General features: G+C 37.0%; 1 protein-coding gene across 1 annotated transcript in view; it reads right to left on the reverse strand.

Moving 5' to 3' along the window:
* The window catches only part of STXBP4 (syntaxin binding protein 4), a 233329-nt gene that overhangs the window by 92510 nt on the left and 119440 nt on the right, over nucleotides 1–21379 (reverse strand). The gene's annotated exons all lie outside the window — the stretch shown is intronic.

Genomic DNA, 21379 nt, shown 5'->3' on the forward strand with positions numbered 1-21379 from the left:
CTAGTTGTGAGTTTTAACGGCTCCCCAAAGTAGAAGGAAAAAGCACTAACTGCAGTTGCTCATTTGTAATTAGGTAGCACATCCACATCACTAAACTGAGAAGTTCTGTAATTTTTAAGCTAATCAGTAAATCTTTCACCATGTCAACTGCTGACAGGAGAAAAAAGAGGCCTCCAAGAGATATATGTTTTAGTGTACTGTAACTTATGCTACCAAGCCCAAAAGAATACTTCTCTTATCAGCTTCCTACATCCACTCATTGGAAAACCCTTCTTGGTCTTGGTCCCATTACAGCCTGTGAAAAAGACTAAGGGTTACTGCAGGAAGGGGGATGTTGAAGGAAAAATGTTTAAAAGCAAGCTATATTTAGTTTCCTTAAGTATTAATTTTATTAAAATATGCTTAATGTTCCTCTCAAGGGATGATATCAAATAATTTGCTAGTGGTTCATAAAAGGAATCTACAACTCATCCCTTAACCATGACATTCTTGGAGGAGAAAATGAATTCACAGAACTTTATGTAAGTCTCTGACATGTGTTCTTTCCTTTCCTTTTGCCTTCTCTGGGTGTACATCCATCCCTCTCCTCCACCTCCATACCTAACCAGTTATCAGGCACTGTGAATTCTTCACTGGTGATGTGTTTGCACCATTCCTTAATATCCATTCTTACCATCAAGCTATTACTCATGTTTTTAACATCTCACATATAGGTGCATACTGCATACTCTGTTCTTCACTATAATGTACTCTGCATACTTCTGAAGGATTAATTTTCCTGAAATATTGCCTAGGAAACAAACCTAGATAAAATGCTGGTAAGTACATGGTGCATGATAAATATATTCTCAATCTCTACACTTCAAGGTTCTCCACTATTTGTTCCAAATCAGTCTTTCCAGTTTTAGTACACTGACTCTCTTACGGATTAACATATCCAAGTGCGTTCACTTATCAATTTCCCAGACTAAACTCTCTCACCTCCAAAATACTTTTGAGCACAATATTCCTTCCACTAGGTGAATATATATTTTCCTCTTTTTTTCCTTCATCCAGCTGCCATCTGTTCTTCAAAATCTACTTTAGATTTTATCTTTTCTCCTTTTTTCAGACCACTTAAGCTTAAAATGGTCTTAGCTGTGGAGCAGGTTCTTCTCTAGTTGCAGCAAGAGTGGGCTACTCTCCAGTTGTGGTGCACGGGTTCTCCTTGTGCAGTGGGTGCTCTTGGTGCAGAGCATGGGCTCTAGGGCGCGCAGGCTTCAGAAGCTGTGGTACGTGGGCTCAGTAGTTGTGGCTCCCAGGCTGCAGAGCACAGGCTCAGTAGTTGTGGCACACAGGCCTCATTGCTCCAAGGCATGTGAAAACTTCCTGGCGCAGGGATCAAACCCGTATCTGCTACACTGGCAGGCAGATTCTTTACCTCTGAGCCACCAGGGAAGTCCTCCCGTCCTTTTATCCTTAATAATATCTGTTGTCTATAATTACTCCACAGGCTACTTAGCATTTCCTACTGCTCTGTTAAACTGTCATGAAAATAATATTTTACTCTCAAACTTTCTAATGTCAAAAGATCTTGACTGACGAAAGTAGAGCACAAGTTGTCTGAGAGTAAAACCCCTATTTAATATTAACAGGTCTGCCATTCAACATAAATAGGACATGTAACTGAGTTGACAAATAGTGAAAAAGACTATTTTGTTTTTCATATATAATTGCCTTATAGAATTTTATTAGGTATAAAGCTTTCATATGAAGGTTTCAATTTTACAGCAATATTAGTAGAATTGTGTTTCATTTAAATAATTACAATAACAACCATAAGTCATGCTATGAAAAATTGCACATAATGAAAAGCAAATCATTTCATCACGCTCTCTTTATACATGAATTAAAACAAATATATGATTTATCAAGTAAATGAAATTATATCTAAACCATGTGGAATGAATACCAAGGTCGAAAAAGGACAGAGAGCTACAATTTTATTGCTTGGTTTCTCATTAAACAGATTTAAAAATTATGTATACCAAGTTTATATTTCCCTAAAATTTATAATTTTCCATCATAAGTTAATATAATGAATACATGCTCTCAAGGACTATATAATCTTTTTTTTTTTTTAAAGATAATTCTTTATTAGCATTTTGGTATATAATCTCCCAGGCTTCTTCAATGCATACAGAATATAAACTAATAAGTTTATTGCACATTATCTTATTAGTAATCATGAATTATTTAGCATCCATCATTCTACTCAGAGTTCTTTTTTTTTAAAATTTATTTATTTTTTACTTTACTTTACAATTCTGTATTGGTTTTGCCATACATTGACATGAACCCACCATGGGTGTACATGCGTTCCCAAACATGAACCCCCCTCCCCACAACATCTCTCAGGGTCATCTTGGAAGTCCTGTCCAGTCCTACCCAAATCCTTGACTCCATGATTCATGTGGTGACACTCCTTTGTAAGTGTGAAAAATGATAGAGATTTATAAGCCCAACAAACAAGATTTTCTTTAGTTTGTATGAGAAAGAAAAATCCTCACTTTGCAAAGGAAGACTTGGTTAAACTTTCTGGAGAAAAAGCAGGTCAATCAAATTATAATTAGCTCTAATTAAACCTCCCAAGAGCTGTCAACTTCTTTACCTGCAGCTGCCTCATCTTCCAAAAGGTGCAAAATTGAATTCTGCCTCTGAACATCAAAGAAAATCAAAGAAACAATGTTTAATATCTGTTTATAAACAGAAGTCCCTAATCAAAGACAGACACACAAGTACATCTATCTAATAAATTTTACCCTGTAAACTTTGCTCACAATATAAATATTAGTTAAAACCCTGTTTTAACAATATACTTAACCCTGAACATGTATTTTCTGGTTTAGTGAGATTTGACATAAAAGAAAACTATTTTCCTACTTCTCCAGTCCTGGTTACAAGTGTACCAAAAGAAGATAGTATTGGAAATTTCTTTAATAATCAGAATATAAATCCTGTTCAGTGAAACCTAGTATCACTCAGAGGCTACTTTTCCAGTTGTCAAATATTTAAAATTCATCTGAAGTTTGGGGTTTAAGAACAGAAATGTATTCCTTCCAAATTAACCTTTAGAGAATTCAATTAGGATCAAAATTTTATCAAATTTTGTTTGTTTTGATGGAAGCTGACCAAGAATTCCAAATTTGAATCTAGCTATAATAAGATCTGGGATTCCTTGGTAGCTCGGCTGGTAAAAAATCCGCCTGCAACGCAGGAGACCCCAGTTCAATTCCTGGGTCAGGAAGATCCCCTGGAGAAGGAATAGGCTACCCACTCTAGTATTCATAGGCTTCCCTGGCGGCTCAGACGGTAAAGAATCTGCCTGCAATGCAGGAGACCTGAGTTTGATCCCTGGGTTGGGAAGATTTGCTGGAGGAGGGGATGGCAACCCAATCTAGTATTCTTGCTTGGAGAATCCCCATGGATAAAGGAACCTAGCAGGCTACAGTCCTAGGGGTCACAAGAGTCAGATACCACTGAATGACTAAGCATAGCACAGCACATAAGATATAAATAAGAAACAAGATTCTTAAATTCATTAAGAAGAAAAAAGTCAGTGAGAACTGATAAGCAAATACTGAAAAAACAACAACAGTAAGAAGGAAAAACAAAAAACAAACAAACAAATAAGGTGGGAAATGGCCTAAGAATTTAAGGTATATATAAAATATAAAAATTGGTACTAGCCAAAGAGTCAGATAAAACATTCATCCACCCAATATTTATTGACAAAGCTACTGGAAAAATTAGATAGCCCCACACTGACCCCTAGATTATATGAGAATTTAATTTATGGTAGTAGAAAGTGAAAGTATTAGTTGCTCAGTCGTGTCCGACTCTTTGTGACTCAATGGACTGTAAGTCGCCTGGCTTCTCTGTCCATGGGATTTTCCAGGCAAGAATACTGGATTGGGTTGCCATTTCCTTCTCCAGGGATCTTCCTGACCCAGGGATCAAACCTGAGTCTCCTGCATCACAGGCAGATTCTTTACCATCTGAGCCACCAGGGATGCCCAATGGTAGTGGAAATACCACATAAAAATAAATGGTGTGACAAAAAGCTATTTGGAAAAGAAAGTATAAAGTGTAGCTTCTCATCTCATACTCTATAAAACACAGAATAATTTCTTATTCTGTGAGCTAAACAAAGACAAAAATAGGAAGAAAACTAGGCAAACAGGTATCCAAAATTGCTAGGAATAAAATTTTTAAGTAGTCATGTATGGATGTGAGAGTTGGACTATAAAGAAAGCTGAGCACCAAAGAATTGATGATTTTGAACTGTGGTGTTGGAGAAGACTCTTGAGAGTCTCTTGGACTGCAAGGAGATCCCACCAGTCCATCCTAAAGGAGATCAGTCCTGGATGTTCATTGGAAGGACTGATGTTGAAGCTGAAACTCCAATACTTTGGCCACCTGATGCGAAGAGCTGACTCATTTGAAAAGACCCTGATGCTGGGAAAGATTGAGGGCAGGAGGAGAAGGGGATGACAGAGGATAAGATGGTTGGATGGCATCACTGACTCAATGGACATGGGTTTGGGTGGACTCCGAGAGTTAGTGATGGACAGGGAGGCCGGGCATGCTGTGGTCCATGGGGTCACAAAGAGTCGGACACAACTGAGCAACTGAATTGAACTAAAGTTAAAAGAAAATGGAGAACTCACAAAGAAAAAGAGACTTGACAACACATAACCACCTGTGTTTAAAAACTTTAAAAAAATTAGAAAGACAATTTGTATATAGAGGAAAACAAGTGAAATGAGATTGAGAGTTTAAATGTTTTAATTCATAGTATAAGTGAATGCATATTTTCTAGTTTTATCAAAAATAATTTTCTAGTTTTAGCCACAGATTTGATAGAAGTAAGATTAACAACTACAATGTAGAGATCTTATAAAATGATGTGCAAAAAGTGGGAAACAGTTATTAAGAACAGAAGTGAAGAAGAAAAAGCAAGAGTAGGAAAGGAATGCAAATGAAATATAAGGTGCATATATGGTCACAAGAAATGTATCACAAAACCAGCTGCCTTGGATATGAAGAACTGTGATGCAACTCATAATTTAATTTGAAATCCATGGTCATAGAAAACCTTTGGTATATCTAACATGGATGACAATGAATCAAAGTACACAAACATTTTCAAATAGGGTGATTTATTTATGTAGGGTTAGGCAGGACTAGAGAACTCTTACTTTTCATTCTAAAATAGTTTGTGAATAAATCATTTAACACAGTGTCATGAGTCCCATAACAAAGTAAGAGTAACAAAAGTGTTTCTCATGTTAAACTGCCAAGAAAGGAGTTTTATGGTATCAACTGCCTTATCACTACTTCCTCCTTGAGTAAAATTTACTAGTTTGTCAGCCAAGTTAACATATATTGCTCTCACTTTGTGTTAAGAAACATAAAATGTTTGGCATCTGCCTAAATGTTTGAAATATGCCCTGGAAAGGTGCTCTCTTAGCAACTGACTTATGGAATGTTACAGAATTATAATTGCTTGTTTTTGGTTAAACAAGGAAAATTATAGGCAGCATACCTACTTTGGTGTACAATCACGCCTCTGACAACTCACCACCTCTAGGGCACTTATTCTGAAGGACTTTCTAGAAAGTGATGATTTTGCTTTGTTTTTTCATTTTTCTTACTAGATTGAGAGCTCCTTGAAGATTATGTCTAGCTTTCACACTGCATTCACACAAAATAAGAATTAAATAAAAGAAGCTTAAACATTTCCCTTGCCAAGTGGCCCTTATAAGTTACTGCAGGCATGTGTGAAAAAACTGAGGAAAGAATGGTAAATCTGGTCCCTGAATAGCCAGAAAAAAAGTGGCTCATGGTACGGAAACCAGAATCCTAACACCAGTTCTGATTAAGCCAACTGATACAGAAAATACTGTAATCAAACTGAACTGAAAGGTTTCTATGAACAAGAGCACTTTGCTCCCAAATTTCTCTTAACACTGAAAATTCTGGGAGTCTGTTTAATTTAACACAATTAAAAGGATTCTACAGTATCTATAGGGTAGTAAAATTTCTCTCAGACTTCTTAAAATAGCAAGAACTTTCCTACATTAAAAAGAAACAACTATCTGGTTATTTGGAATATACACATTTGTTTAAAGCTTGTTTAAAATGCTATATTCACCTTCAGTGAATCACTAGCTATGGCTGCTGTCTGCAAACAGTAATGCCAACTGGGCTATTTTTGTGTTCTTTTTCCAAGCAAGCAGTCTTTAACTTAGGCAGTTTCTTGGGCAAACTCTAACACTGGACACAGGTCATTTTTTGATTCTCATTAAGGGAATTAGGAAAACAACAGAATGGGAAAGACTACAGATCTCTTGAAGAAAATCAGAGATACCAAGGGGACATTTCATGCAAAGATGGGCTCGATAAAGGACAGAAATGGTATTGACTTAACAGAAGCAGAAGATATTAAGAAGAGATGACAAAAATACATAGAAGAAGTGTACAAAAAAGATCTTCACGACCCAGATCATCACGATGGTGTGATCACTCATCTAGAGCCAGACATCCTGGAATGTGAAGTCAAGTGGGCCTTAGAAAGCATCAATATGAACAAAGCTAGTGGAGGTGACTAAATTCCAGTTGAGCTGTTTCAAATCCTGAAAGATCGTGCTGTGAAAGTGCTGCACTCAATATGCCAGCACATTTGGAAAACTCAGCAGTGGCCACAGGACTGGAAAAGGTCAGTTTTCATTCCAATCCCAAAGAAAGGCAATGCCAAAGAATGCTCAAATTACTGCACAACTGAACTCATCTCACACACTAGTAAAGGAATGCTTAAAATTATCCAAGCCAGGCTTCAACAATGCGTGAACTGTGAACTTCCAGATATTCAAGCTGGTTTTAGGAAAGGCAGAGAAGCCAGAGATCAAATTGTCAACATCCGCTGGATCATGGAAAAAGCAAGAGAGTTCCAGAAACACATCTATTTCTGCTTTACTGACTATGCCAAAGTCTTTGACTGTGTAGATCACAATAAACTGTGGAAAATTCTGAAAGAGATGGGAATACCAGACCACCTGACCTGCCTCTTGAGAAATCTGTATGCAGGTCAGGAAGGAGCAGTTAGAACTGGTCATGGAACAACGGACTGGTTCCAAATAGGAAAAGGAGTACGTCAAGGCTGTATATTGTCACCCTGCTTATTTAACTTCTATGCAGAGTACATCATGAGAAACGCTGGACTGGAAGAAGCATAAGCTGGAATCAAGATTGCCAGGAGAAATATCAATCACCTCAGATATGCAGATGACACCACCCTTATGGCAGAAAGTGAAGAGGAACTAAAAAGCCTCTTGATGAAAGTGAAAGAGTGAAAAAGTTGGCTTAAAGCTCAACATTCAAAAAATGAAGATCATGGCATCTGGTCCCATCACTTCATGGCAAATAGATGGGGAAACAGTGGAAACAGTGTCAGACTTTAGTTTTTGGGCTCCAAAATCACTGCAGATGGTGACTGCAGCCATGAAATTAAAAGACGTTTACTCCTTGGAAGGAAAGTTATGACCAACCTAGACAGCATATCAAAAAGCAGAGATATTACTTTGCTAACAAAGGTCCATCTAGTCAAGGCTATAGTTCTTCCAGTGGTCATGTATGGATGTGAGAGTTGGACTATAAAGAAGGCTGAGCACCAAAGAATTGATGCTTTTGAACTGTGGTGTTGGAGAAGACTCTTGAGAGTCCCTTGGACTACAAGGAGATTCAACCAGTCCATCCTAATGGAGATCAGTCCTGGGTATTCACTGGATGGACTGATGCTGAGGCTGAAACTCCAATACTTTGGCCACCTCATGTGAAGAGATGACTCATTGGAAAAGACCCTGATGCTGGGAGGGATTGGGGGCAGGAGGAGGGGACGACAGAGGATGAGACGGCTGGATGGCATCACCGACTCGATGCACATGAGTTTGGGTGAACTCCGGGAGTTGGTGATGGACAGGGAGCCCTGGTGTGCTGCGATTCATAGGGTCACAAAGAGTCGGACACGACTGAGTGAACTGAACTGAAGGGAATTAAAAGTTGAAAAATCAATCCAAAGTTTATTTGATATGTTTTTCCACTCAGATTGCTATCATTATCAGTTCAGTCGCTCAGTCGTGTCTGCCTCTTTGTGACAGCATGGACTGCAGCCTACCCGGCTTCCATGTCCATCACCAGCTCCTGGAGCTTGCTAACACTCATGTCCATCGAGTCTCTGATGCCATCCAACCATCTCATCCTCAGTTGTCCCCTTCTCCTCCTGCCCTCAATCTTTCCCAGCATCAGGGTCTTTTCCAATGAGTCAGTTCTTCACATCAAGTGGCCAAAGTATTGGAGCTTCAGCTTCAACATCAGTCCTTCCAATGAATATTCAGGACCGATTTCCTTTAGGATTGACTGGTGGATCTCCTTGCAGTCCAAGAGACTCTCAAGAGTCTTCTCCAACATCACAGTTCAAAAGCATCAATTTTTCAAGTGCTCAGCTTTCTTTATAGTCCAACTCTTACATCCATACATGACTACTGGAAAAACCATAGCTTTGACAAGACGGACCTTTGTTGGCAAAGTAATGTCTCTGCTTTTTAATATGCTCTCTAGGTTGGTCATAGCTTTTCTTCCAAGGAGCAAGTGTTATTTAATTTCATGGCTGCAGTCACTATCTGCAGTGATTTTGGAACCCCAGAAAAGAAAGTCTGTCATTGTTTCCATTGTTTCCCCATCTATTTGCCATGAAGTAATGGGACCAGATGCCATGATCTTAAGTTTTTTGAATGTTGAGTTTTAAGCTAGCTTTTCCGTTCTCCTCTTTCACTTTCGTCAAGAGGCTCTTAGTTCCTCTTTGCTTTCTGCCATTAGGGTGGTGTCATCTGCATATTTAAGATTATTGCTATTTCTCCCAGAATTCTTCATTCCAGCTTATGTTCATCCAGCCTGGCATTTTGCATGATGTACTCTGCTTATAAGTTACATAAGCAGGGTGACAATATACAGCCTTGATGTACTCCTTTTCCTATTTGGAATCAGTCTGTTGTTCCATGTCCAGTTCCTAACCTGCATACAAATTTCTTAGGAGGCAGGTCAGGTGGTCTGCTATTCCCATCTCTTTCAGAATTTTCCACAGTTTGTTGTGATCTACAGACTCAAAGGTTTTAGCGTAGTCAATAAAGCAGTAGATAGTTTTCTGGAACTCTCTTGCTTTTTTATGATCCAATGGATGTTGGCCATTTGAGCTCTGGTTCCTCTGCCTTTTCTAAATCCAGCCTGAACATCTGGAAGTTCATAGTTCACATACAGTTGAAGCCTGGCTTGGAGAATTTTGAGCATTACTTTGCTAGGCTGTGAGATGAGTGCAATTGTGTGGTAGTTTGAATATTCTTTTGCATTGCCCTTGAGATTGGAATGAAAACTGACCTTTTACAGTCCCTGGCCACTGCTTAATTTTCCAAATTTGCTGGCATACTGAGTGCAGCACTTTCATAGCATCATCTTCTGTGGTTTGAAATAGCTCAGCTAGAATTCCATCACTTCCACTACCTTTGTTCGTAGTCATGCCTCCTAAGACCCATTTGATTTCGCATTCCAGGATGTCTGGCTCTAGGTGAGTGATCACACCATCCTGGTTATCTGGGCTATTATTGTAGGAGATTTATAATTTCTTTTCTCAAAGAGGATGCTTTTTTGCTTGTTTTATTTGCTGATTAAAAATCACTTTAAGGTCATTACAGATTACATATAGTTGTAAGAAATACAACAGAGAGGTTTCCTGTACTTTTCACTCAGTCTTATCCAATGGTGATATCTTGCATTAAAATAGTAGAACATCACAGTCAGGAAATTTCATTGATACAATTCACCAACCTTAATCAGATTTCACCAGTTTTATATACATTCAGATATAAAAGGAAACAACTGATAAATACCTAAAACAACCTATATGGGACCCAGACGAATAATGCTGAGTGAAAAAAGCCAATCCTCAACAGTTACATACTATATGATAACATTTATGTAACATGCTTGGAAAGACAAAGGTATAGAGAACTGATCAGTGGTTGCTAGGTGTTAAGAGATGGGGTGTGGATGGAGGTGGTTGAGACTATACAAGAGTAGCAGGAGGGATCCTTGCTAGAAAACACAGGTTGACATTCTGAGGTTACAAGTGACCATTTGAAATGGGAATACAGGAACATTTTATTACAGTCTCCTTTCAGAACAGAAAAAAACTGACAAATATATGCAGTTTACTTCTTTTTTCACTCTAAAGATGAGACTGACATCTTGGAATATCTGCTAGTTTCATATGGAACTATTGGAAAAAGTTTAGATCATTGGAGGAGAATAAAAAGGGTATAAGAATTCACATCAATTCTAAAAGTTAGAGGCTTTACTGTTTCTTTAATAAATGTACAGAATTAACAAATCTCCCCAAGTATGAAAATGTGAATATTGTTTAGTAATCACATATTGTTGTTCCTTGAAGAGATATATTTCATTTGTTCTTAAAGTTTCCTTTGCTGCTTAATCCATAAAGCAAGATAGCTCAGATGCCAGCTGTTCCAACTGTATCTAAGGTCATGTTCAACTGTCCACAGAGAATCCTGAGCTGATCTAACCTCAGGTTTCAGCCTCAGGACTTCACACCCTCCTCAAATGTTCCACCCAATCTTTGCACAGGTGAGGTCAACTACAACCAGGCTTATCTGAACTTGGAGAAGTTGCCAAATGAACAATTTCCTCTGTTTCTTTAGGGCAAGGACTGGTTTAGACAAGCTAAATATTTTGGCTTTGTACTGTTCACCAATTCATTGCTGCCTCAGGTCATAACAGTATGCTGAGAGAAACTTTAAAAACAACTTGTATGAGACTAAGTTTTAGAAAGCTCTTGATCAAAAGAAGTTGCTAGAAAAATGGCCCATGCCTGTTAAAAGCTGTTAGAACTTGAAGAAAAAATAACAAGCAGTACACATAATTTCATGGGAAATTGTGTTCATGATTTTAAACAGTAAGGTTGGATTATTCTATAAGGCATGAAAACTCGTAAAATATACTTAGATTTTGGAGAATACTATGAACAGTTCTTTACAAAACAGTATTCTGGTAGCCATCCCTGGCTGAAAAAAAATACAAAGGTGCCTGATTCCTCCAGTAGCAAAGGAGGCTTTCACAGCTTGTTCTTCATCCTTTTCTTTCTCTCTTCCCCTGCTCTCCCTTTTCCTCATTCTACCTGACTTCCTGTCTTCAGTTCTTCAATGCTTTCTTCTTGGGCTACTACACTAAATAAAGCTAAACTCATTTCTATAATTTAAATAGCTATTGTACCTTAAAAAGGGAAGATTCCGCTTTTAGAATCAGGTCTCACAATAATTCAAGCAAAAGGTTTAAGTAAGCATAGGTTATCAAACTGTTTTCTTTCCCTTTGGAACTAACTGGAAACCAGAATTGTAAAATAAATTGGAAATCAATCTACTGGTGTTTTAACAATTAGATTACTTATATATTTAAAGGTTGTATATGGTGAAATTATTAGTACTGTACTGGTTTCACGTTAAGATCTTCAAAAGGATACTTAAAAGAGGGGAAGAAACTTTGCCAAATTTCATACAATTCAAATTTCTGGTTTTTAAAAGTTTTTAAGAAAAGAGTTAATAAAAATTACATTCTATTTATAATTTTTAAAGACATGCTAATTGTAAAAAAAGAAATCAATCCTTAGAAAAGTGGAGTAGTATTTTCTAAAACACAGAAACTCTTTCATTAACAGTAAGTCAGAAATCCCCTTAAACAGAATAACATTTCACATACATAAGAAAAGATAAATGGTATACAAGGTCAATTAAATAAAAAAAAATTGAAAGTTTTAGGATTGATTTTGGGTCGTATATTTTTATTGCAAGTGCTTGTTTCTGAAATGAACAGTTGTCTCAGTATGTACACATGTGTTTGTATACACAGACACACATATATAATATTTTAAAAATTGTTTTTGCTAAAACTAGAGAATATACATTAATCTATACTATGAATTAAAACATTTTAATTCTTAATCTCATTTCTCCTGTTTTGTTAATTGCATTATTACAGACTCTCAATCACCAAATTACAAAGCCTTGATTGCTTTTTCTGATTATTACTGCACATGCTATCCCTGTTAAGTCTGGATGACTTGACCCTCATGGTATCTCTCACACAGATGCCCCTGGTATACTTGATATAACTCTATGCCCACTATCCAATTAAATCCTCCTTTGCTTTTTATTTGGGCATGCACTTCTCAAGTTTTAAGGTACATTACAGATCACCCAAGGACTTGTTAAACGCAGATTGTTTCAGTAGGTCTGGGGCAAGACTTGAGACTCTGGATTTCTAAGTTTCAGGTGTTCTGACCCTGCTGGTTCTTGACTACTCTTTGAATAGCAGGGATGCAGAATTATGGATCTGCCCTGTCCAATAGCCTATATTTGGCTATTGAGCCCTTGAGATATAGCTGAGTTGACTGAAGGACTGAACTTTCATTTAATTTTCATCAGTTTGCATTTAAGTTTAAAAGCTTTATAAGCATAAAATACTTTTCCATTACCCCCAAATTTATTATTTTGGTAGAATTATATAGCACTTTTTTCATTGTATCATTTAAGACATTAGTGTTGAATTGTGCTTGTGTCAGGCATGTGAAGCTGTTAAGCTGTATACATAAACAACTAATCTGGTCACTGTCAATTAATTAATTAAAAATTTTTTTTATACAATAAGTGTTCTTATCTATTTTATGTAGACAGCATGAGTTACAGTAATACTTGTATAAATCATGATGGGTAATTAAATGAAAATACTTATTTTTATTAGACTATAGTTAAATTATTTATACTTAAAGAAGTTGGTATGGAGAAAGTTTTTTTAAAATGAAGACATACTGATGAAGAATAAGATGAATTAGCTAGTAATGCAAAAAAAAAAACTAGAGGAAAATATTTTGAAAATTTTATGATGAATGCAATTGCAATTTACAAAGCTGTTTGTTGTATAAAGTTTTTTTAACCATATGAAAAGTGAGCAATTGAGAGATTTTTGCAAATGTGTGATGGGCTTGTTAAACAGTTTTCTCTTTAATTTCCCTGGTGGTCCAGTGGTTAAGAATCTGCCAGTCAATGCAAGGATTAAAGGTTGGATCCCTGGTATGGGAAGACCCCACATGCCTGGGAGTAACTAAGCCCAGGAGCCACAGCCAGTGAGTCTGCTCTAGAGCCTGCCAGTTGCAGCGACAGAGCCTGGGCACCTTAGAGCCTGTGCTCTACAAGAGGAGAGACAGCAATGAGAACCTGCGAGGAAGGGAAGAGCAGCAGCCCCTGCTCCTGCAACCAGAGAACACCTGAGCGTTGCAATGAAGACCCAGAGCAGCCGAAAAATAAAATAAATAAAAGTTTTCTCCTAACAGTTAAGTAAGAACTAATGAAGTTAGTCACATGAAATCAGAAGTAAACGTTCAACATTTGTTAATTTTGACCAGCTTGGTTGGCTTTTTTGCATAAAAGAGTAAACCATTTCTAAATCAATGTGGTAATTTTGGTCTTGATAGAAGAAATATATTATAAAAATAAAAGATCTTCAATTATTTCACACATGTTCACAGAATACAAGACATTTCTAACAATATCAATGATCAAATGATTTAAAATTTGAAAAACTGCAAGTACTTTACTTCAGCTTTAGATGAGCCACATGATATGAGATAATATTAAATGCATACTTCAGGCAGGTATTGTCTCTTTTTCTTTTTTGGCTGCTCTATACAGCTTGCAGGATCTTCTCAGAACAGGGATCAAACTTGAGTCCCCACAGTGAAAACACAAGTCTTAACCACTGGATCACCAGGGAATTCCCAAGGGAGGTATTGTCTTAAAGGACTTCCAAATTTACATAAGGTTGTCAATCTACAGCCTAAAAAAATTCAGACTTATGGCATAGATATTTTAACTTTTACATGTGTCACATGAGACTTTCAGTTGGATAATGAAGAAAAGTTTGAAGTTTTTTTTTTTTATTGTAATAGAAGGTGCTCCAGCTACGCTGAATCAAAATTTCTGATTTGTTGGCATTTTCAAAAATGGACTGTGTTCTTCATTGTTTCATGCCATTGCAGGATTTATTTTGAAAATTTCTGTCTCAGTTTCTTGAAGTTGACCATATGAAAACCATCATGGACACAGTTGTTAACCTTGTTTAATGTATATGTGCAAATTTGATGACTAGTCACTAGTTTAAAAGACAGTGGGTTGAGTTGTGGAAGAGCTTAATGAAGACTTATTGTATTTTTAAATTCAGTTGAAGATTTTCTTAAAATAAATGATTGGTTGCCTAATACTTAACAATTAAAGACAAAAAAAGGAAGTGTGATTTACATTTTATTATCAATAACACACTGTACATAAATTTGAAGCTCCAAGGAACAAGAAAGCTTATTTGTGAAGCTAGACAAGTGTAAGAATTTATACTATACTGAAAATTTTCAAATAAATAAGTCAGTAATAATGATTTACCTATTATCTAACACAAATCATTATGTAGATTTTATTACTCATAATATGTAGATTAGGCTCAAAAACCTTAAAAATTTTGACATCTGCCTAGTTGACATTGATAAATTTACAGTTGTTTTCAGTATATGCAATAACCAGTATTAGTGACATACTTAACTTGAAAAGATATAGTTTTGAAGGGATTTTGCTTTAAAGACTGAATCTTCTAAAATCATGAAAAAATTTTGCCAATAGGGACATAAATATTAAAAGAAAAAGATTTTTGGCATTCATTTCAGTTACTACAAACTTTTTAACTTTATTTGGAACATTTGGATATATGAATCTACTTTTTAACTATAAATGCTGTTAAACAAAATCACAGCAGTTATTTCCAATGAAAATTTAGTGTACACATTAAGATACACTTTAAGTGTAAAGTAGCATTGGACTTCAAAAATACAGTACGAGAAAAGAATGTAAAAATGTCTAATGAATTTTTAATACTTTTTCATGTTAAAATGACCATATTTTAGACATATTAGACTAAAAATTTATCTAAGATAATTTTATCTGTTTCTTTTCATGCTTTTAAAAAATGTGGTTACTAGAAAACTGACAAGGCATAGTTGGTTTCCAATATCTTTCTATTAGAAAGTGCAGGTCTAGACTTTTATAAAAGCCTCTTATCTGATACTCAATTATTTCCAAATCTGCTGTTAGGTTAACTTTCTTAAAGTATAGATAGTCTTCATTCACCATTCTTCATCCATCCATTCACCAGATATTTACTGAATACCCTACTCTACGTCAGTGATGGTTCTAAGGTAAATTAGAGAACATGTGAAAGACAGCTGCCCTTCTCATGAAGCTTACCCTCTAGTTGGTGGATACAGATAAAGGATACAAGTTTAACAAGTAAATAATACACAAGAAAGCAATCAGAAATGCCAAAAAACTTATCCACCCACAGTGAGAGCTGGAGCATTAGTTGGGTAATGGTGCAGGGAGGTAGAGGGGCTGGAGAACAAGGAGGGTAGGTGGGGGGAAAGTAGTAAGGGATGGGGTCACTGAGGAAAAGGGGTGTGGGATGGGGGTAGGATGGCAGACCTTTGTAGGATTTGGGCTTTCACTCTGAGATGGAAAGTTATACAGGTTCTAACAAGTTTTTAAAAGCTTATTTCTGGCTGCTGTGTTCAGATTAGACTGTATGGGGGTGGGGCAAGGGTAAAAGCTGGGTGATCTGGTAGGAAGTTATAGTTTCAACAGAAAAGAGATGATGATGGCTTAGACCAGTGATGGAAGTGATAAAAAAGTGGCAAAACTGCAGTTTTTAAACAGGAGGGCCAACAAGTTAGATATAGAGTGTGAAGGAAAGAGGAGTCACATTATAGATGGAACAAGTTGACCTTTCTTCTCTTGTCAAATACCTTCAATGGCAATCCACTGTCTAAAATCTTAGATTGGTATTCAAGCGCACGCCTGCTTTGGTCCCAACACAAAAACTCCCCGACAGCCCTCAAATGTTATTTCCTAATGCTTTCATCTGTTCATGTTTTCCTTATGTCCCCAAGTCTTTAATAATGACAAGGTGATGATGATGAACTAATACAAATACTAATTATTATTATTTAGGAATTTATTATATTCCTGGTAGTTTTAGGCTCTTAAACTCTCAAGTCCTATGAACAAATTATAAACAGATGTTAGCATCACATTTTAGATACAGAAACATTAAGAGATAATAGTTAAATTAGCATACAAAGCCAGCTGATTTTGACGCTCAAGGTAAGACTTTTTCTTTCATACCATGATTTTCAGGTTGCACTCTCTGCTTGGAGAGCTCTCCCCTTCACACATATGGTCTAGTTCATGTGTCACCTTTTCTCTACAAAGTCTCCTTATTCTCTCAGTCAAAATTAGGTTTTATTCCTCTAATAAAATTGTTAAAACAAGTAATTTTCACCTATTTCTCTGCACCTAATATTTCTTCTATTATTAATAATAATGACCGTAATAGTTAATATTTATTACATAATTACTATGTGCTATTATATACATATACATATACACACACATGCTATCATATTACCTTACTTTATTAACTATGCTTGATATTCCAAAACTTTAAAGTTCTAAGCATTCCAAAGGGAAAAAAAAATTTAATTAAATGGAGGAAAAAACCCACCTTCTAATTTATTCTATATGTAACAATTAAGAAAGAATATTTGTAAATGGGATTCCCTGGTGGCTCAGATGACAAAGAATCCACTTGCAAGGTGGGAGAACCCAGGTTTGATCCCTGGGCAGGGAAGATACCCTGGAGAAGGGAATGGCTACCCACTCCAGTGTTCTTGCCTGGAGACATCCATGGAAAGAGGAGCCTGGCAAACTATAGTCCATGGGATCTATGGAGACTTGGACATGACTGAGCGATCAACACTTCACTTTTCACTTATAAATGTCCACTTGCAGGATCATGGAAAAAGCAAGAGAGTTCCAGAAAAACACCTATTTCTGCTTTATTGACTATGCCAAAGCCTTTGACTGTGTGGATCATAATACTGTGGAAAATTCTGAAAGAAATGGGAATAGCAGACCACCTGACCTGCCTCTAGAAAAATCTGTATTCAGGTCAGGAAGCAACAGTTAGAACTGGACATGGAACAACAGACTGGTTCCAAGTAGGAAAAGGAGGACTTCAAGACTGTATATTGTCACCTTGCTTATTTAACTTCTATGCAGAGTACATCATGAGAAACGCTGGGCTGGAAGAAGCACAAGCTAGAATGAAGACTGCCGGAAGAAATATCAATAACCTCAGATATGCAGATGACACCACCCTTATGGCAGAAAGTGAAGAATTAAAAAGCCTCTTGATGAAAGTGAAAGTGGAGAGTGAAAAAGTTGGCTTAAAGCTCAACTTTCAGAAAACGAAGATCATGGCATCTGGTCCATCACTTCATGGGAAATACATGGGGAAACAGTGCAAACGTATCAGACTTTATTTTCTTGGGCTCCAAAATCACTGCAGATGGTGACTGCAGCCATGAAATTAAAAGACGCTTACTCCTTGGAAGAAAAGTTATGACCAACGTAGATAGCATGTTGAAAAGCTGAGACATTACTTTGTTAACAAAGGTCCGTCTAGTTAAGGCTATGGTTTTTCCAGTGGTCATGTATGGATGTGAGAGTTGGACTGCGAAGAAAGCTGAGCACCGAAGAATTGGTGCTTTTGAAAGACTCTTGAGAGTTCCTTGGACTGCAAGGAGATCCAACCAGTCCATTCTGAAGGAGATCAGCCCTGGGATTTCTTTGGAAGGAATGATGCTAAAGCTGAAACTCCCGTACTTTGGTCACCTCATGAGAAGAGCTGACTCACTGGAAAAGACTCTGATGCTGGGAGGGATTGGGGACAGGAGGAGAAGGGGACGACCAAGGATGAGATGGCTGGATGGCATCACTGACTTGATGGACGTGAGTCTGAGTGAACTCTGGAGTTGGTGATGGACAGGGAGGCCTGGCGTGCTGCGATTCATGGGGTCCCAAAGAGTCGGACACGACTGAGCGACTGAACTGAACTGAACTGAACTGCAGGATGCAAAGATACACCCAAATGTAAAAAGGCCTGGCCGTATAAACTGATGCAGATATAGCACCAAACTACAAAAACGCTTCATAAAATGGAGGTCGAAAAGTTTTTGGTCAAAAATAGAGGACTTTTATAGACTTTGTATTTGGAAATAACTTCAAGTGTACACAAGACCTGCAAGAGTAGGAACAGTACAAAGAACATCTTTACATTCTTTGCCCAGATTTACCTAATTCAAAAGTCACTTTTTTGTCAATATGTTCATGAGTGAGAAATAAAGTATTCTTGCAAGCCACCGACATTTTGAGGTTGCTGCTACCAAGATTTTGCAGACTCTCAATCTCTCACATATATACATTTGTATATACACACATATGTAAATATGTACACACATATTCTAACTATTCAAGGGTCCCTACAAACTTCAGTATTTAAGTAAAAGGATTTCTCTTACACAACCATAGTACAGCTATCAGATTTAAGAAATTCAACATTGAGCCAATACTATTATCTAATCTGTCATTCGTATTCCAATTTTGTCAACTGACTCAATAACATCCTTTGTAGTGTTTTCCTCATTCCAGTGCAGGATCGAGTCTAGGGTCAGGTGTTTTATTTAGTTTCATGTCTCTTTACCCTCTTTTAATCTGGAACCTCCCCCCACCCTTCTTCCCTCCCGTCATCCTTTCTTCATTTTTCTTTCTTCCGTCTCTCTCTCTCTGTCCCCCTCCCTCCCTCCCTCTTTACCTTGTCCTTTCCTTTCTCTCTTTCTTTGGTTCTTCTTTCTTTCCATTCTTTTATTTTTTATGGCATTCATATTTCTCAAGAATATAACACCTATACACACACAGACATATACACACACAGATACATACACTTTTAAAAATAAATAAAACTGTTCTCATTTGGGGCTTGACTGATGCTTCCTCATGGCCAGATTCAGGTTTATACATTCTCAGCTGTAATACTACATAAGTGATGTTGTGTCCTCTCAAGGTTTCACACTTGAAGTCACACATATCCATCTGTTCTTCAGTGGTGATATCCATTTTTTGTACCAGTTTAGGAGTTGTCTGATTTTACCACCATATAATTACTATTTTCCTCTTGCAATTAATAAGCAGTTTATAGACAGCCACTTTACAGCCATATAAATATGTGAATATTCTGCTTATCATAAAAAAATTCCCCCTAGATTAAACATTTTATGATTCTAGTCTGATCCAGTCATTACTGAAACATGCAAAATGCTGACTTCCCAAATCCGGCAGCTACTCTGGTAACTGTTGTTACCAGTCAGCACTCAACAGTCTTTAATGAGCAAGAGCTCTCAGCTCTCTCCATTAATTAATTCACTTCTTTACTAATGGTATGGACTCATGAATCACTTTTTTTCAATGGTTTGTTAGTTCATTACTATATTTAATTATTTTGGTGCTCAACTACTTTCAGACTGGTCAGTGGAGGGTGCATCAAGCTAGTTCCTTATGACACCTCCCATCACTTTGGTGATTTCCTTATTTTCTGGCATAAGACATTTCAAGCTCATTTTGTACTTACCCACCCTCAGTCTTGAAATCAGTTATTTCTCCAAGAAGCCTGGATTCTTATTAGTGGGGAATAGTTTCTAGGCACTTAGATATGCTAGGTGCTCACTGCTAGTGGGATATGTGATTCTTGGCTCTTCCAGCTGTTAGAGCTTGGAATATATATGCACACACACACACACACACACACACAAACTGCACACACATACATATATATGGGCACATATATATTCATATTCACATAGATAAATATATTTTAGAAATAATGCATTCACAATGATACTTTCAAATATAGTCCATTCAAAGGACTCTTTCTTGACTTCCTAAATTCTACTTTGTATGTCTTTTTTTTCCACTGAGATTCTGGCTCTCAACAACAATCAAAACATTTTGATTTTGTAATATAGGAGACCTATATTACATCTTGGGCTTCCCAGGTGGCGCTAGTGGTAAAGAACTGGCCTGCCAATGCAGGAGACATAAGTTATGGGTTTGATCCCTGGATTGGAAAGATTTCCTGGAGGAGAGCAGGGCAACCCACTCCAGTATTCTTGCCGGCAGAACCCCAAGGACAGAGGAGCCCAGTGAGTTACAGTCCATGGGGGTCCCAAAGAGTCAGACTCTAAAGAGACTGAGCATGCATGCATTATTACATCTTAAAATTGCTTAAATTGTTTCAGAATGGCTTTGGCTATACCTCAGAAACAAGACAACAACACATGCTATTCAATTTTTCTCATACTATAAAATGTTTGGGATTTGTTTTCAATTCTTTTCTAACTCTATTGCAACCTGTCAAACACTGAACATAAATACCATGTTGGTAAATTACTTGAACTGATACTTTAATTTTTCTTCAGTATGGTTATTTTTTTTAAAATGAAGGATAATACTATACATACTTTTTGTATTTTTTTTTTTTTTTACTTTGACAGGATCTCCTGGAAATTACTCTGTGCTACTGAGTTAAGATTTCTTTCAGTAGCAGAGTGCTCCACTGCATGTATGGACCGTAGTTCATTCAATCATCTATACTGAAGATTAAGGCAGTTTCTAATATTTTCTAATTACATATAATACCACAAAAAAATACTGTGCCTAGGTATTTGAATATTATTAGAGGTATGTCTTTCGGGTAAATTCCTAGAAGTGAGGTTGCCAGGCTGAATGGTAAATGTACACATCAATTTATTAGAAAAGCCAAATTCTCCTTCGCAGCTGTGTGCTGTTTTGCACTACCACTAGCATGTATGAAAACGCCTGTTTCAAAACAGCCTCATCAACAATGCACTGTCAAGCATTTGAATTTTTGTTAATGGAAGGAAAGCTGTATTGGCATATTTTTTAAAAGTAGCTTTGTTGAGGTAGAATTTACATATAGTAAAATTTACTCATTTTAGATATACAGCTTGATAGCAACCTAGATAGCATATTCAAAAGCAGAGACATTACTTTGTCGACTAAGGTCTGTCTAGTCAAGGATATGCTTTTTCCAGTGGTCATGTATGGATGTGAGAATTGGACTGTGAAGAAGGCTGAGCACCGAAGAATTGATGCGTTTGAACTGTGGTGTTGGAGAAGACTCTTGAGAGTCCCTTGGACTGCAAGGAGATCCAACCAGTCCATTCTGAAGGAGATCAGCCCTCGGATTTCTTTGCAAGGAATGA

The sequence above is a fragment of the Oryx dammah genome, unplaced genomic scaffold (genome assembly GCF_014754425.2).
Source record: "Oryx dammah isolate SB20612 unplaced genomic scaffold, SCBI_Odam_1.1 HiC_scaffold_8, whole genome shotgun sequence".
Lineage (NCBI taxonomy): Eukaryota > Metazoa > Chordata > Mammalia > Artiodactyla > Bovidae > Oryx > Oryx dammah.